We start from the raw sequence: 19,953 nt of genomic DNA, 5'->3' as shown, positions 1-19,953 counted from the left end.
CTAACTAGGCCCTAAGACCCAAGGTCTACCTATACAAATTCTTAGACTGTGCAAGTCCTTCAATTGATGATCTAATATACAATCCCTTCTTCAAATGAATGATAACCGTATGTACAAAAAATAAGACACAAACGAAGCTGCAATCAATACAACAAGCAAATACTAAGTTACATGCATGATTTGTCCTACGCGTAACATATTTACGGATGCCTGACGGGCATAAAAATACTATTACATATTCGCCTGATGGGTGTTAAATTATATTTATAGATTTGCGAAGCTACCCTACTCCTGGTTCATGCTTATAAGTTGGGATCTGTCTGACCTTCATCTGTGGCTAGAATTAATGACTCTCCATGGTGGACATCAACTTAGTAACCGATGTTACTACTGGTGGCAGAAAGCAGCGGTCCTGGCTCGTTTTTCAGCGACGTCACCATAGTCTTCATTCTTCACTGAAAACTCTTTCCGATGACTGGATTGAACGTGCTGACCAACACTACTCGATACCGGACGACGTCTCGATTGAACGTGATGACCACCACTCTCGGTACTGGATTGTCGTCTCCTGCTGCGAAGGATGTCTACGTTGACTTGCACGTTCTGCAGTCATGCGCCGTGATGGATTAGCACTGGTGGGCGAATTCTTGTGATATTAGACTGCTGGCCTAACATCTAAACCGTTATTCGTGAGACAGTGCACACGAACTTCACGTACAAAAAAAAAAAAAAAAGATGTTTCAATTTTCTGACATCTTTATCACTTGACATTCTGTACTGTTTACGCCGTCTATATAAGTTACTCGCCTAATGTTCCTGTAACCACTTCTTGCGTACGTTTCTCGCTACTTGCCTGCAGTGTTACGCATGCGCACATTGGAAGTGGTTCATAGTATGGGACTGTCTTTAGGTGCTTGTGACTGGAACGCCTTAGAGTTTTTTAATGCTATATTTACATTTATTAATTAAGTTATTATTTATTAAAGGGTATTTGTTCGTGGCGTCGACCTCTGTAGATCTTTTGCCACTATTTGCACCATATGATATAAACCTGTGTGTAAATGTAATTGCGGAAGTGTAAAGTGTTGAATGTGAGGTACGGAACATTAAGGACAACACATGCACCCAGTCCCCAGGCTAGGGATAATAATCATTTACAATTAAAGACCCCTGGCCAGGCCGGGAATCGAACCAGGGGCTGCTGGGTGACAGGCGGACTCGTTGCCCCCTACACCTCGGGGCCGGTTTCTTGTGCTAAATGCGCACTGTGAGCAAAGAGCATGTTACTATCTCTCACCTACATTGTTGAAACTGAATTTGAGCGTAAAAGAAGAGAATACAGCAAAAAGAGCAAATGTGGATTTATGTTGCGCAATTTGAGTAGCGGCATTATTACTGAAATAACAAATTCATCAGGATCAATTCACATCAGTGCCTTATTATTGGCCTGAATGAGAATTTATACAAATTCGGGAGTTGCCATAATACGCAAAATGAATCGCATCGAGCAACGAAACACTTTCAGAACGATTATAATGAAGAAAATTCAATTTTAACAATAGTCCCTAAATGGATATGCCTTTGCTGGCGAGATGTAGTGTTTACAGTGCACTATGTCTTCTGGTATGGGCTATATCAAATTTGTTACTTTCATTGATCTGTCTCAGTCTCATCCTTGGCTTTGACAATATGAAAGTGACTGAGGTATGAGTGATGCTAGTAATACCATTGCTTATGCAGCCAGTCCCTGTTATGAATGGTGTGAAAATATCGCTCATAGGGTCGGCTGGTGCATGCATTTCAGTGGGTTTGGCAGACTGATATGTAATAGCAACAGCTGGCTCGGTGAGGAAAGCAACGGGAAACTACCTCACTCCTCATTTCCCTAGTACGCCTCTTCAGTGATGCCTAGGCTATTTATGACAGCTGTTGGCGGAGCTGCAGAGGATCAAACCAGTCTTCGGGCTGAATACCCAACATACATCCCCTAAATGGATGGAGGCTAAATCCTTAGCCACCTTGATCTTTATACTTTCTTACCGATTCATCACAACCTTCTAAATCCGATGGTTTCCTTCCATTGTCCTTGATTCATGCTTAGAGATGCATCATTCAGGATAAACGGGCTGAGTGGCTCAGACGTTTGAGTGCTGGCCTTCTGACCCTAACTTGGCAGGTTGGATCCTGGCTCGTTCCCGTGGTATTTGAAAGTGATCAAATATGTCAGCCTCGTGTCAGTAGATTTACTAGCACGTATAATAACTCCTGTGAGACTAAATTCCGGCACCTCGGCGTCTCCAAAAAGTAGTTAGTGGGACGTAAAGCAAATAACATTATTATTATTCACCAATAAAAGCTAATACATAAAAAGCGTGACGCAACAGCCCCGAAGTGCAATAGCCTACCAAGCGACCGCTACTCAGCCTGAAGGCCTGCAGATTATGAGGAGTCGAGTGGTCAGCACGACGAATCCTCTCAGCCGTTATTCTTGGCTTTCTAGAGCGGAGCCGCTATCTCACCGAGTTTCTCAATTGTTATCACGTAAGCTGAGCGGTCCTCGATCGAGCTCTCAGATTCAGATAAAAATCTCCAACCTGGCTGGTCATCGAACCCGCGATCTCCGAATAAGATACAGGCACGCTTCCCCAGTTAGTATATAGGGTGGCTAAATATTTAGCAATCTTGCTTTAGGGGGGTGTAAGACGATAAAATTTAGATACCGAATATCGGCTGATATAGACTTTTGTTTGTTGTTGTCGATCAGATCATCAGGATGTTTTAACAGTGGCTTTGTCATTTTATAATGACCCTGGAATGTGCTTGTTTGTCGCATTACTCACAGGTTGTGCACATTATATAACTACACAGAGGAGCAAATTAAGCAGCAAAATCCCATTACTGCTTTGTCTGTCTCTCACGCTACATCCGAGCTCTCCGTTATTATTTACTAAAATATAGCTGCGTAAAGAAAACACTTCATTTCACTTTTTGTGTAAATTATGATTATTGAATAAATATAGCAGGGTGAATATGCGGTGAGATGGAGTAATTTGTGTGCTAGTCAAGTAATTTGTGGCTTAATCCCTCTTCAACAACTGAACGGGAGGACTCGACTGTTCTTGAAGTGCACCAACTGTGTAGTCTTTTGTGAGCTTGGGCGCTACTCGTGAAATGGTCCAATAAATGGGAGAGTAAGAAAGAATGTGAGTGAGTGAGTGAGAGAGAGTGGGAGAGAAGGATGAGGGGGAAAGTAATGCAGAACTAGAGCCGAAATGCATGAACAGGGCGAGATTTAGCAGCCGTGTTCTGCATTCTAAAGTGAGACCTGAAAACTTGACGAGAGTTCCGTTTCATCCGAACACTAATTGGTGAGTTCACACGGAAAAACGGGCGCAATTATTGCTGTATTGAAATGTTTTAAGAGTTGTGCTAGGAGTCTTATCAGTTGATTAACGGATCTAATTTATGAGGGGGTCGCTTAGTTGAGGTGGTATACTGGAGTTCCCGTGGAAGATTGTGGATAGCTGGCTTTGCTTCAGGAAGTCGAAATTTTTGGCTGAGTGGTCACAATCAAGGCATTCACTTCAAATTGTCTTCGGTTTGATACCAGGCCATGTTGAGAATTTTAATCACGTCCAGCTAATTTCTATGGTTCTGGTACAAGGAGGTGTTTGTATTTGTCCCACCATCATTTCGTGTCTAAACTATAATTTCGGGCTAGTTCTAATACTCATTTATATATTTAAAACACTAGGCCTATTGTTTTTACCGCGAGTTTCAGAGAACGGCTGAACTGATTGACATCGTAAAGCATTCTGACGTAAGCTGTTGGCTTGTAGATTTGCGGAGTGCCTTTAAAAATATAAAACTTTCCTTGCCGTATATTTTTAAAATGTAATAGAAAATGCAGAATTCTGATTTGTCAAAGCACTCGCCAGCACCTCAAGGCCACCTGCTGGTCAACAGCCGGTCACGTGCGTGACGGAAATTCTAAATGGCGCACGCGCATGAGCCGCTTGGTACAATGTCTCCTCGCCGTAGACTACATAACTGAGCGGTCAGCCGTTGACTCGTGGTTCGTCGAGTGTGTTTCACGTACAGTTTTCGAGTTCACTTAGCTCAGGGCCTCTCAAACGCCCAAATTATCAAGCGTGCAACCTGAGGCACAGTGGTTCTGTGTATCGTGCATCGGTCCCATTCGGCTCAGGTACGGGCAGCGCTTTGTCTCGGGACGAATCGGCTAAGCTCGGCTCAACTCGGCCCGGATTTGGTGCGCTACGGAGCAAGTGAGGAAGAGGGAGACAGGCGGAGCGAGCAAGACAGGCGTAGGGAAAGAGAGAGAAAGCACTATTGCTCCAATTCGAGGAGTGGGGGTCTGTACTCTGGTCAAGCTAGCGAAGTTGGCCTTTGGACCACGCAATGCACTGGTGCATGCACCCTGAGAGGCACTAGCTTAGCTGATTGGTGACAGTCCCTGTAATCGTGAACATAATATTTATAGTGTGACGTAAACCATCTCTGGTGACTCATTTGGTGTTAATCCGTCAAATTTAACACTCAGGCACAAATCGCCCAAGAGAGATCCGATGTACCCTGCTATATGGTAGAGTAAAACATACTTTTATTATGTAACTTAAAGCTTTTCAGTCTGTCGAATACACAAGTTAAATATAAATATTATATTATGACATACCTGTAAATAAATACATTATTAAACAAGGAAAAAAGTACACACTTTTAAACAAAGAATGACATGCTTCGTTCTTAAAACATCATCGGATTCTACCAAGTCATATTCAATATTTGGAAATATTTATGTTAATTTCTGTCCAAACAGCTATGAATTTGAAATTTAGAACTTATATCAATGAAGTCCTGCCTTGTTTGAACTCCAGCATACACTGCATAACGTTCGAGAAACCGTTGCTCCTTCATTGGCTCAAATTCAAACGGCTGCCATTCTACTGCCCTCTATTACGTCACTCTCCCACTCTGGTCAGGTCAGTAACATTCCGAACCTCCCCTTCAGGTGCTTTACTCCTAGTGTTCCCTTAGTATTATCACAGAAGTTGCTATTATCATTATAACTATTATTATTATTATTATTAATATTATTATTTATTTATTTATTTATTTATTTATTTATTTATTTATTTATTTATTTATTTATTTATTTATTTATTTATTTATTTATTTATTTATTTATTTATTTATTATTCTTGCGTTCCGGCCTTCTAAGGACCACGTTACAAATTCAATTGTTCCTCCTTAGTTGTTCTTTCCTTTTCTTCCAGTATTCTTACATTGCTTCACTGTGTTTCTTTTTCCTGTCTTCAGTCCACTTTGTGCCTGTTTTCTTTTCCTTCCTACCTTGGAATCCTTCCATTTGTAGGACTTTATTCCTAGAAATCTTTCTTTCCAATAATTCTTCTTCTCGTATGTTGTTCCCTTCCAGGTCTTTCTTGACTTCTTGAATCCAGGTGATAGTTGATTTCTTTTACCAAAGGTACTTGAAGATTCGGTTAGTTAGTCTATTGTCAACCATTCTGTAAATGTGTCCAAGAAATAGCAATCTCCTTTTTCTTATTGTTTCTGATATGTTTTCTACATTCTGGCAAATTTCATTGTTACTTCTTAATTTCCAAAACTCTGCAATTCTTAGAGGACCATATATTTTCCTTATAATTCTTCTTTCTAATATTTCTAATTTATCAAGCTTGTAGTTCAGTGCTAGACATTCACTGGCATAAAGGCATTCTGGTTTCACTACTGTGTTGTAGTGCTTTATTTTAAGTTTTCTTAATAAGCACTTTTGTTGTAAGTATTCTTAGTTATACCGTACGCTATTTCCATCTTTTCTATCCTCTCCTCTATAGCAGATTTTTCTAAACCATTTTCTTGAATTATCTTATTACTATTATTATTATTATTATTATTATTATTATTATTATTATTATTATTATTATTATTATTATTATTGCTATTGTGACGAGTTGGCGGGGTAGTAGGATAAATTAGCAGTAGACTGATAGCTTCTATACTAATACTAATACTAATACTAATACTAATACTAATACTAATACTAATACTAATACTATACCATACTATTGCACCGCTCCGCGTCCAGGTGGGGATACATGAGTTCCAGACTAGCTCTTAATAACGATTCCATCTATCTAACATTGCTGGGTTGTGAGTTCCGCGTGAGAAAGTACACCGATGGTCTATGGTAAATCTCAACCTACGCAGAAGGACGTCTCCAACACGCTATCAGTCGGATACCATACTCGCATGTTGCCGAAATTTATCGCAAAATCTAGGTTATTACGGCATTTCAAGAAATTCGTGCATGTTGTCATCGAAATCGCAATCAGAAATAGAATCATTATAGGCTTATATCTAGCTCTTATTCTAAGTAGGCATTAAAATAATTTTTATATTTTCACTACTCAGCTTTTATTGGCAAAACAGTCTAAGTATGATTAAAAAAATTTCGTAGAGTATCGTGAGAAATTATCTCATATAATGTAGATAGTCCTATAACGCAATCACATCTCTATGTGCCGTAATTATGTTGCATTGAAAGAAAACAGGTTTGAAAAACCTTTAACAAATAAATGGAAATCAGGCCTCATTCATCGATACGCTAATCCTGGCCTGTCGAAAAATTATGTTGTAATTAAGTAATATCCGTGAAAATTAAATGGAAAGGAAAAATTAAATTATATATAATCAAGTGAAAAATTATTCAATATAGTTGAAATAATTAGATGCATCCAATTGGTTTAAGTGAAAACAAAATCATACTCCCTACTATATACAATATTTCAAATTGTGGTTTCAATTAAGAATGTAAAAACGCAGTGAAAATAGCCAATAATTAATTAATTAATTAATTAAGGTCTGGAATCTTTCCTTATTGAGCTGGATTGCTCCTCAAAATTACCAAAAATTCTATCATTTGAAATTAAATTCACATGTGACTAGAGAAATGAATATCACTTTGCTGAAAACTTCACATCCATGTCCATGCACAGTAGGAAAATCGTGTGAGAAAATAATGTTTGTTCTTTAGGGATTTCCACTAGTTTAAGTTTGAAAATTTCCATAATCTTTCATATTTCATGTTGACTGATCTCCATATAAGCAAATTCAAGTCCACTTTAAGTCGTAAGTAATCTCAAATTAATTCTATCATAAGGCTTATGTGGCTAAATCACTCAATTATTATTTTAATTCATGGTTGAAATTCAATTAAAGTGCATTGCCAAGTGTATTTTAACTAACTTTCCAACAAATAATACCATAAGTGGAAAAATTGACACATTAGAAGACTCTACCTTCATCTAAAAGTCCATATATGAAAGACTAAGTTACCAGTGATGTGTCAAACTGCTCCCATAAAACCATAAATTAAGTTGCCGTATGTGAGAATACATGAAAACGATCGTAGATAAGTCAGTGAAGGCCTAAATATTAACGTTATTGGCCTCTCGGCTCCTCTGATGATCCTACATACTCAATTAACTCTATATTGATGGCATTGAGATCGTATCCTAATCTATTTTATATATTAGGGAATAAAAACAGCAATTGAAAACAGTACGTTTCAATATATACCTTAGCATGTGCAATTTACACATACTATCATCTCTCGAAGAATACTATGACCAACTTTCCAAATAACAATAACTATCACCATCATAATCTACTATCAACTCATATCATTATTTCATTCACCATTTATCACTTCAGTTATCACGTAGCATTGATATTAGTGCGTCTCAAGGTACTCATTTCATCAAATACGCAGCATATGTGCCATAACCTACACATATAAAAACATTATCATTACTGTCATAGTATCAAAGAACAGCACATCACAACATTAAACTGTGCTACTATATTTTGTCGTAAACATTCCCTAAATACGATCTCCACGCTTGTTATTTTGTTAAAGCCATCACGCATGTATATTAACCTCCACTTAATACTCTAACACTTCACTGACAACGATTTAAAAATATCAATCACTTCTCTAACACCATATTGATAAACTTGCGAACGGCATTCACTGGTATTTTACACCTATGTATGGGATTAACGGTAACTTCAGATGAATACCTACTTCCTTGTAACTACACTTGAATATTAACTACGCACACACAATGTCATAAAACATATCACATATAGCCAAAAGAATAAAGGTTTCTACTTACGAAACGACTCATAGGGGACTTAACTTTGCTTATTGGGTAGTGACTTCCATCTCGCTGTTGTTCATCGGGAATGGTAGGCCTCGCTCCATGGTTCGGCTTAGGTAATCGGGTCCATCTCGTCCTCTCAGCTGATTACCATCCTCCTGGGTCATCAATCTCGTGAAGCGCCACCATAGTCGGAGTAGTCTCTACCTCAGCCTCTTAGAACATCACAGTGGTCTTCATTACGTCAGGGACAGAATAACACAAGGCATTAGTTGATTTATACATGCTGTAATCTGTTTCGTAGTGCTAATGATTAAAGAATATATGTGTTCTGGGCCGTCCAATTTAATTATAACAGCTCTAAATGTGCTCTTATTTGTCAACTCCCTTGTTTACTAAACGGATGTAAATTTTATGTGCTTTTAGAATTGCATTTTATAGCCAGTTGAATTCCACTCTCTCTACGTTGTGCAGTATCGGGCAAAATATAATGCTTCCGAGCCCAACCGTGACGTAGTACTGAACCAAACTTGACGTTTCCTTATAGCTGGTCTATAATTTCACGTATATAGGTCAACCTACAGCTGACGTTGAGCGGGCTGTCGCGGATTTAATTCTTTCTTCAATAATTGATTATAGAATCTGATATGTAACTCGTTTCTTTACACGATTCCGTCCTTTCTTCGCTGCAGTGCTGGATTGAGTTTTTGTTCTAATGGAAGTCTTTTTTCAATAATCAGTTTAAATAATCCGCTCCTGTCATTCTTTCTCACCGCCTTCTAAGAATGGTTCTTTCCGTGATTGCCGGTTGAAATTATTATCTTTTCGGCTCGTACCGCTGTTAATTGCTTTTATATTGATCCATTAATGGCTGGAACGCCATTTTTGATCCTAATACTGCAACTATAGAACGGTGAAATGGCACATTTACTCCTCCCACGTTGATTTTTTTTTTTTGCTATGGGCTTTACGTCGCACCGACACAGATAGGTCTTATGGCGACGATGGGATAGGAAAGGCCTAGGAGTTGGAAGGAAGCGGCCGTGGCCTTAATTAAGGTACAGTCCCAGCATTTGCCTGGTGTGAAAATGGGAAACCACGGAAAACCATTTTCAGGGCTGCCGATAGTGGGATTCGAAGCTACTATCTCCCGGATGCAAGCTCACAGCCGCGCGCCTCTACGCGCACGGCCAACTCGCCCGGTCCACGTTGATTTAAATATATGGCTTGCTATATATTTATCTCATCTATTTCTAATATCATAATGGGACTTTTCACTGTTCTTAATCAGAATTTTGAGCGCGTTATTGTAAATTCTTACAGATCAATTGGTTCGTTCTTGTCGTAGTCCATTTCAGTTCTCATTCCTTGTTCAACTGCGATGTTTGATAGACTCTAATCCCTTTGTTCCTTGAAGTATAACTTAATATTTGCCGCGTTGTGTACTCCTTTACTTTTACCGTTCAAGTCGTGAACTTCGTATGCGTTGTTCCCAAATGATCGATGTATAACGAATGGTCCATCGAATAAATGTACGAACTTTGCAAATACTTTAGCGGATACATTCGAGATTGCTGGTTTCTTTACTAATATTAGGTCGCCTTTCTTCAATTCGGGATGGAATTTCTGGTGTTGTATCCTCCTCAGTCTCCTCTGGGATTGTTTATACATCCTCTCTCGGACTAGGTGGTTAAGCTTATCTTGGTCTAAGCTTGGTTCGGTAGGTAGCTGTATTATTTTGTCCCATGGTCTCTCAGGTCGAATATTATGGTGAATAACTTTTGGAATTTGGCCGCTGGATTCGTGTATAGTGTTATTGATGCTTTCTTCAATTTTCTTAATTACATCTATCCACTTCCAGTGTTGCTTGGAGCAGAATATCCGGCAAAATTTAGCTATTTCTTTCATATATCTTTCGACTGGGTTGGATGCTGGATGTCTTATTGAACATAGAATGTGTTTGATTCCCATCTCTTCCATAGCCTCTTTAAATTGAAGTGATGTAAACTGGGTTCCTCTGTCGGACAACAATCTTTCGGGTTTTCCCATGCTAGGCAATATGTGTTTTACTAAACGTCGTATTACTTGTTTTGAATTAGCACGCTGTATCGGTTGAAGTGATACGTACTTCGAGAAAACGTCCATAACTACCACGATGAATTTATTTCCTTTTTTAGCCGTCGGAAGCTTACCAAATATATCAATAGCATATAGCTCTCTGGCTTTGTGTGGTAATATGGCCCTTGGTTCATGCCTTATTAGACAATTACTTTGTTTAACCTTCTGGCAAATATCACAAGTCCTTACTATATTCCTTATAGTCCTTCTAATTCCTTTCCAGGTGAACTTCTCTAGGATTACTTGGGTCACTTTCTCCATACCGCAATGTCCTGTGATTCTATGTACGTGCCAGATTATTTCTCTATACAATACTGAAGGTAATACGATGCGTACTTTCTCTTGATCTTTGCCTGTATTAGCCATGAGCATACCCCGTTCGATGCTGTATACCCTTGTTATTTTCGACCTTGCTTCAGATCCACAATCTCCATTTTCTAGCTTGTCTATGATATTCCTCAACTTCTCATCCTGACGTTGCAACTGTACAATATTCCGTAGTTTTTCTAGAACATCCTCATCTTCTGGAACTAGCTCTATTTTATGGACTTCCTCCATGTTGTCCACGGGGTTTCGACTTTGAGCATCGGCTAGGATATTTTCCTTCCCACTACAGTATTCGATCTTTATCTGGAATTGTTGGGTGAACAACATCCATCTTGTTATCCTTTCGTTCGTCATCGCTGCTTTAAGTCCGAAAGTTAATGCCTTGTGGTCCGATCTGACCGTTATCGGATATCCATAGATGGTCTTTTTCCACTGCTGCAAAGCATAGACTATCGCTAGTAGTTCTTGTTCTGTAGTAGTGTAATGAATTGCATGACTCCTCAACTTTCGACTGGTGAAGGCTAAATATATTCTTTTAGGAGGTGATCCCTCTTCCTCTTGATACAAACACGCGCCTATACCGACATTCGAGGCATCTGACTGGGTAATAAATTCCTTTTCGTAATTAGGATAGCCTAACTTTATACTTCTGGTCAGCAAAGTTTTCAATTCTTGGAATGCCCTTTCTGCTTTTTCATCCCACATCCATCTGTTATTTGTCTTCAACAGATCCTGTAGAGGTGCTGCAGTTTGAGTGTAGCCTTTACAGTGGTTAGAAAAGAATTGGGCCATTCCGAGGAATTGTCGTACATATTTAATGCGTTTTGGTCGAGGAAAGTCGCATATCGCCTGGATTTTTACTGGGTTTGGTCGTACCCCTGTGCCATCTATCATGTGATCGACGAATAATACTTCTTCCTGACAAAACTTGGTCTTGGCTATGTTGATCTTGAATCCAGCTGTCCTTAGATTCTGAAATAACTTCTCCAGCTTATTACAATGATCATCGAATGTCTTGGTTGCCATAATGAGGTCGTCTACACAACAAGTTAGAAACTCCTTCACTTCTGGTGTTAAATTCCTATCCAGGGCTCTCACCAAAACGGCACAACTGTTCTTCAAACCGAAAGGCAGTCGCAGTAGACATAAGTCTGACTGTCAAACATGAATCCAGTTAGCAGTCGAGACTTTTCTTCAAGGACAATATGATGATAGGAAGACGTGAAGTCCATCGTCGAAAAATACCTCATGTCTCGGAATTTTTGTACAATATCCTTAATCTTCGGTACTGTATTGCATTCAGGAATTAGCCGGGTATTTAAGCATCGCGCATCTAGGCAAATTCTCAGTTTCCCGTTGCTTTTCACTACTATTACTAATGGGTTCAGGTATGGATTGGATGTTTTCATGATGATTCCATCATCCTCCATGCCTTTTATAATTTCTTTGACTTCTGAGAAATATTTCTCCGGTACCCCATATAATTTCCCTTTAAAAGGTGTCCAATCATTTACCAACAACTTGTACCTGAAATTGGGAATCTGTCCTGGCTTGTTCCTGAATAAATCTGAATATTCCTGCAAGACTCCGTGAAGTTTGGATTTTTCAAGAGGTGAAATCTTGGCATTTGCAACTGCCTCTGAGATGTTTGGCATATTTTCTTCCTCCACTGTAATCATGACCTTCTCAATACTCTCTAGTATATTCTCACATGACATTGACATCTCATTCCCTTCTGTCTGCAATTTCAGATTCCTTTCTGACTGTGAGTCCTCTCCTTCTTCCTCGACTTTCACACTATTAACTACACCAACGTCCTCATTGATCTTAATTCTTTCCTGTTTTTCTTCAGTATTCTCATCGCAAATAGGAAATCTTATCTCTTGTTTCTCCATGTCAATGGTCATTCCTGTGACTGTCATAAAATCTATTCCTAGTATGATGTTATATTTGATTCGGTTCATGACTACGAATGGGTGTTCAAAATTTCTGTTTCCTATATTGATCTCCAGATACGTTTGTACGTTACACTCCACTGTCTTGTCAGGTACTATACCCCGTATCTTAATTTTTGACACTGGTATTGTTAGTAGTTTCATTCTTTTATTCATGTCTTGGAAAAGCTCTTTGGATAGCACACTAATACTGGCTCCAGAATCCACGAGGCAATGTACTTTAAGTTCTCCTACCCTTGCTACAATAATAGGTAAATTATACCTTTTCTTCACATGATGCTCTGTTAGATCCTTCACCAATTCTTCAGAATCAATCTCCCAAGAATCTACTTGCGTTATAAAATAACTGTTAATTTTGAAATTTCCTGCGTTTTCAACATTCTCAATTTCGCCCTCTATTCTGAAATCGGCGTTGTTGTTTTTTGCTTATTGGCCTTTCGCTCTCTCTCCTACACTCGAATTCCTTTGTGTTGGGATTGAGCGCCTGTTCTTCCTGTCTCCTTTTCTTAAATCTTTGTAGTTCAAGATTCTCGGCTCCTTCCACGTCAGTATTTACGTCTTGATCTCTTATAGCCTTTTCCCATTTAATTTTATCGTTTCGAGCCTCATTCAGTTCCTGAATGTACCTCCTATTGTAACTTTCCTTTTCTTGGCTATCCCTAACATTCCTTCTTTCGTATCGGGGTCTCTCTCTGAAGTAGTTTCTTCCTCTGCCTTCTCGATACTGGTTCCTAAGTCGCATATTGGGCTTGTATCTCCTGTTTCCCATATATGTTTCTTGACCATAGGATCCCTTTCTGCAATGGCATTTTTCTTCCTCCTTTCTTCCATTTTCTGGGTTACCCCATTGTCTTTTTCTGTTTGTGTTCCTACGTTCTTCCAGGGTATTTCTACTTGTGTCATCTTGCGTAAGTATGTTAACAGTTTTTTCAGCGTAACTGTTCCTAACTATCCTGTGGGGATGTGGTACAGTAGTCATGTCAATCTGCCTTAGCGTTGTCTCCATTTGTACTGCGGTTAACGGGTTAGCAGTAGCTAATAATCGTTGAACGTCTAATGGAAATTGACGTTGTATGGTCTTAATTGCTTCAAGTTCGCTGGGTGGTGAGTCTAGGTCCTGAAAACGATCAAATTGGTAGGCAAAGTAATCACTGTACCCTGTTTGACCATTTGAAGCATATTTACGGGAATAGAGTTCTAACCGTAGGTTCTGCTGAACGTCTGGATTCCAAAAGCGCTGCAAGAATGCTGTTTTAAAGTCGTTGTACTCATGAAAGGTGTACTTGAATGCTTGGAGCCACAAACTAGGATTTGCGTCCAAGTGTTTTTCTACTACTTTCAGTCTTTTCTCCTCGGGAATACCATGCTCCTTAAAATAGTCATCCATTTCTCGAAGGAAACGTTTTGGCGAAATACTCGTTGTGTTATTAAAATGTTTCGGCCTATCGTCGAATGTTTTTATTACATTAATTATAGTGGGACTCCCATTGCTTCCATTCTCTGTATTCATTTCCACAATACTGTGATTCGAACGCGTAACTGGTATAGATGTAGCTTCTCTCTCATTCATCTGAAATTCCACGTTCTTACAACGCTCGCCGTTGGATATCGTAACGGTTCTTCCCTGCTCTTCATCTCGGATCTCTCGTATTTGAGCTTGTATCTGCCGAAGTCCTTCCTCAGATTTATTCATCCTCTGATTTAGTTCTTCCTTGTTATGTTCAATTTCGTCTCTTATTTCCGTTATTTTATTCCCGATCTGATCTGCAGCTTGTTCATATTTCTTTTCCAAATCGGTATTTGTTATCTGTATTTCATCGCTTAACTTCCCAATCTTCTCCTCACATTGTTTCCATTTCTCTTGGGAATCTATATGTAGTCTCTCCATATTGTCTGTCAAGTTCTTCATCTCATTCTCCTTTAGAGATTGGAGATAGTTATTGTTCCCTATCATCTCTTTCTTGATATCATTTATTTCTTCTTGTATTTTCTGGTTCTTCTCCTCCATATTTCCGCTAACTTCCGCTTTCCACTCCTCCATATGGTTCTTGATCTTGTCCATATCTGATCCTATTTTCGAGATCTCTTCCTTCATCTCCGTCATTATTATTTTGTGTCTTTCTTCTTGCTCTCGATGACCTTTCTTCATCTCCTCCTTCATTTCCTGCTTCATCTCCTCCATCATCTGCTTCTGCTTCTCTTCCTGTTTACTAATGATTTCTTCCTTCATCTGCTTCATCTCCTCCATTATTTGCTTCTGTTTCTCTTCCTGTTTACTAGTAATTTCTTCCATCATTTGCTTCTGTTTTTCTTCCTGTTTACTAGTGATTTCTTCCATCATTTGCTTCTGTTTTTCTTCCTGTTTACTAGTGATTTCTTCCATGAGTCTCTGATATCTCTCCTCCTTTTCTTGTTTCTCTTTCTTCCTCTCTTCTTGCTGCCTCTTCTCCTTTTCTTCCTGTTCTTCCTTCTGTTTTCCTTCTTTCTCTTCCTGCCGTTTTTGGTTTTCTACCATTAATTCCTGTTGCTTATCTATTTTTTCCATCATTTCCTTTAATCTTTCCACTTGCTTCCTCATTTCTTCTTGCCTTTCTCTCTTAGTTTCTTCCTGCTCTGCCCTCTGTTTTCTACTCATTTCTTCCATCATTTCCTTCACGGCTTGCAACATTTCCCGTCGTTCCTCTTTCTGTTCTTTCTGGTATTTCTCTTGCTTCTCCTCCTGTACCTTCTGGTACTCTTCAAATTGTGCTTTTAATTGGCTTAACTTCGACATCTTTATTCTCACGTACTATTTCCGAATTCTATATTATTCCTAATAATACTCTAATTCTGCCCTAACTTCTCTATAATTCAATATTCTCAAATATTCTTATACTTAACTCACTCAACTGTACTTGTACTATGCTTAAATATAGGCTTAACTACTCTGACTAGGCTTTGCTTACGAGGTTGACCCAATTACACCATGAAATATGAAACTTTTACCCTAATGACTAGGATTCCAAACCTTAATTCTGGCATGAATAATTAAAAAGGTTCAAATAACTTAATTTCTTACCATCTACTTCCTATATCTAAGTCATTTCATAATAAATTGTGGGTAACATATTAACAACATTCCTTAAATTCACTTCCAACTATTTATATTTACAATTATAAAGTCTTCATATTCTACCTCAGCTTCCTCTATACAGAATTTCGATTTCTTCCAGTCGTCCTCGGACATTTTCTTCATCTCATCCATCCATTTCTCCTCTCTCTTACCTCTGATTATTATTATTATTATTATTATTATTATTATTATTATTATTCTTATTATTCTTATTATTATTATTATTATTATTATTATTATTATTATTATTATTATTATTATTATTATTATTATTATTATTATTATTATTATTATTATTATTATTATTATTATTATTATTATTATTATTATTATTATTATTATTATTGGGCATCTACTCGACTTCACAGTCCATTGTCCTCCTGTGTTTTCTTCGATCCCAATATAAAAATTTATCTGGTCAAACGACAACTTCTTTTACCAGATACAACTAAGTTTTGTACGATACTCCCATTTTCAATCAATCATCTCGTCCGTACGTTCAAAATCCTCTGTCAATCAACTCCTAAAATACCTTTCCTTCTTATCAAGGTTCCCTCAGTAAGTTTCTCTCTCAGACTGCCACATGTTTGCGTAATTCTACAAGACTCGACGATTCTATTTCTTGACCTGAATGCCTTTCTCTTCATTACGAACACGTCGTGGCATCAAATGTACATGGTTTGATGATCAACTTCTCTCTCCCACGGTGTTTTTCTCTCAAATTTCCACGGGTATGGGCGACAAAATTACATGCCTTTGGAAACCATTTCCAGTACATTTCTCATTAATTGCCACACAATTGGGCACAAAAAATTAACCTGTTTTTGGCAACTCTTTGCTCCCACGGTGTCTTTCTCTATTTGCCACACAGTTGTTGACCTCGGTGTCTTCCTCCTAAATTGCCACGCGTATGGGCGACAAAAATTACATGCACCGCTCCCGCGTCCAGGTGGGGATACATGAGTTCCAGACTAGCTCTTAATAACGATTCCATCTATCTAACATTGCTGGGTTGTGAGTTCCGCGTGAGAAAGTACACCGATGGTCTATGGTAAATCTCAACCTACGCAGAAGGACGTCTCCAACACGCTATCAGTCGGATACCATACTCGCATGTTGCCGAAATTTATCGCAAAATCTAGGTTATTACGGCATTTCAAGAAATTCGTGCATGTTGTCATCGAAATCGCAATCAGAAATAGAATCATTATAGGCTTATATCTAGCTCTTATTCTAAGTAGGCATTAAAATAATTTTTATATTTTCACTACTCAGCTTTTATTGGCAAAACAGTCTATGTATGATTAAAAAAAATTCGTAGAGTATCGCGAGAAATTATCTCATATAATGTAGATAGTCCTATAACGCAATCACATCTCTATGTGCCGTAATTATGTTGTATTGAAAGAAAACAGGTTTGAAAAACCTTTAACTAATAAATGGAAATCAGGCCTCATTCATCGATACGCTAATCCTGGCCTGTCGAAAAATTATGTTGTAATTAAGTAATATCCGTGAAAATTAAATGGAAAGGAAAAATTAAATTATATATAATCAAGTGAAAATTTATTCAATATAGTTGAAATAATTAGATGCATCCAATTGGTTTAAGTGAAAACAAAATCATACTCCCTACTCTATACAATATTTCAAATTGTGGTTTCAATTAAGAATGTAAAAACGCAGTGAAAATAGCCAATAATTAATTAATTAATTAATTAAGGTCTGGAATCTTTCCTTATTGAGCTGGATTGCTCCTCAAAATTACCAAAAATTCTATCATTTGAAATTAAATTCACATGTGACTAGAGAAATGAATATCACTTTGCTGAAAACTTCACATCCATGTCCATGCACAGTAGGAAAATCGTGTGAGAAAATAATGTTTGTTCTTTAGGGATTTCCACTAGTTTAAGTTTGAAAATTTCCATAATCTTTCATATTTCATGTTGACTGATCTCCATATAAGCAAATTCAAGTCCACTTTAAGTCGTAAGTAATCTCAAATTAATTCTATCATAAGGCTTATGTGGCTAAATCACTCAATTATTATTTTAATTCATGGTTGAAATTCAATTAAAGTGCATTGCCAAGTGTATTTTAACTAACTTTCCAACAAATAATACCATAAGTGGAAAAATTGACACATTAGAAGACTCTACCTTCATCTAAAAGTCCATATATGAAAGACTAAGTTACCAGTGATGTGTCAAACTGCTCCCATAAAACCATAAATTAAGTTGCCGTATGTGAGAATACATGAAAACGATCGTAGATAAGTCAGTGAAGGCCTAAATATTAACGTTATTGGCCTCTCGGCTCCTCTGATGATCCTACATACTCAATTAACTCCTATATTGATGGCATTGAGATCGTATCCTAATCTATTTTATATATTAGGGAATAAAAACAGCAATTGAAAACAGTACGTTTCAATATATACCTTAGCATGTGCAATTTACACATACTATCATCTCTCGAAGAATACTATGACCAACTTTCCAAATAACAATAACTATCACCATCATAATCTACTATCAACTCATATCATTATTTCATTCACCATTTATCACTTCAACTATCACGTAGCATTCATATTAGTGCGTCTCAAGGCACTCATTTCATCAAATACGCAGCATATGTGCCATAACCTACACATATAAAAACATTATCATTACTGTCATAGTATCAAAGAACAGCACATCACAACATTAAACTGTGCTACTATATTTTGTCGTAAACATTCCCTAAATACGATCTCCACGCTTGTTATTTTGTTAAAGCCATCACGCATGTATATTAACCTCCACTTAATACTCTAACACTTCACTGACAACGATTTAAAAATATCAATCACTTCTCTAACACCATATTGATAAACTTGCGAACGGCATTCACTGGTATTTTACACCTATGTATGGGATTAACGGTAACTTCAGATGAATACCTACTTCCTTGTAACTACACTTGAATATTAACTACGCACACACAATGTCATAAAACATATCACATATAGCCAAAAGAATAAAGGTTTCTACTTACGAAACGACTCATAGGGGACTTAACTTTGCTTATTGGGTAGTGACTTCCATCTCGCTGTTGTTCATCGGGAATGGTAGGCCTCGCTCCATGGTTCGGCTTAGGTAATCGGGTCCATCTCGTCCTCTCAGCTGATTACCACCCTCCTGGGTCATCAATCTCGTGAAGCGCCACCATAGTCGGAGTAGTCTCTGCCTCAGCCTCTTAGAACATCATAGTGGTCTTCATTACGTCAGGGACAGAATAACACAAGGCATTAGTTGATTTATACATGCTGTAATCTGTTTCGTAGTGCTAATGATTAAAGAATATATGTGTTCTGGGCCGTCCAATTTAATTATAACAGCTCTAAATGTGCTCTTATTTGTCAACTCCCTTGTTTACTAAACGGATGTAAATTTTATGTGCTTTTAGAATCGCACTTTATAGCCAGTTGAATTCCACTCTCTCTACGTTGTGCAGTATCGGGCAAAATATAATGCTTCCGAGCCCAACCGTGACGTAGTACTGAACCAAACTTGACGTTTCCTTATAGCTGGTCTATAATTTCACGTATATATGTCAACCTACAGCTGACGTTGAGCGGGCTGTCGCGGATTTAATTCTTTCTTCAATAATTGATTATAGAATCTGATATGTAACTCGTTTCTTTACACGATTCCGTCCTTTCTTCGCTGCAGTGCTGGATTGAGTTTTTGTTCTAATGGAAGTCTTTTTTCAATAATCAGTTTAAATAATCCGCTCCTGTCATTCTTTCTTACCGCCTTCTAAGAATGGTTCTTTCCGTGATTGCCGGTTGAAATTATTATCTTTTCGGCTCGTACCGCTGTTAATTGCTTTTATATTGATCCATTAATGGCTGGAACGCCATTTTTGTTCCTAATACTGCAACTATAGAACGGTGAAATGGCACACTATACTATATTATACTATACGATACTAATACTTATTATTATTATTACTATTATTATTATTATTATTATTATTATTATTATTATTATTAATATTATTGCTATTGTGACGAGTTGGCGGGGTAGTAAGATAAATTAACAGTAGATTGATAGCTTCTATACTAAGATTTATTACATGAGCATTAAAATTACACAAGATTACACATAACTTTCGCTCATAACACACACTTACAGAGCTCGCTCTCTCTCTCTCGCTTTCATATTTTCTCACTTGTTCTACACTACAG

Source organism: Anabrus simplex, chromosome 1 (genome assembly GCF_040414725.1).
Source record: "Anabrus simplex isolate iqAnaSimp1 chromosome 1, ASM4041472v1, whole genome shotgun sequence".
NCBI lineage: Eukaryota > Metazoa > Arthropoda > Insecta > Orthoptera > Tettigoniidae > Anabrus > Anabrus simplex.
The sequence above is the reverse complement of the archived record's forward strand: the minus strand, read 5'-3'. Positions refer to the sequence as shown.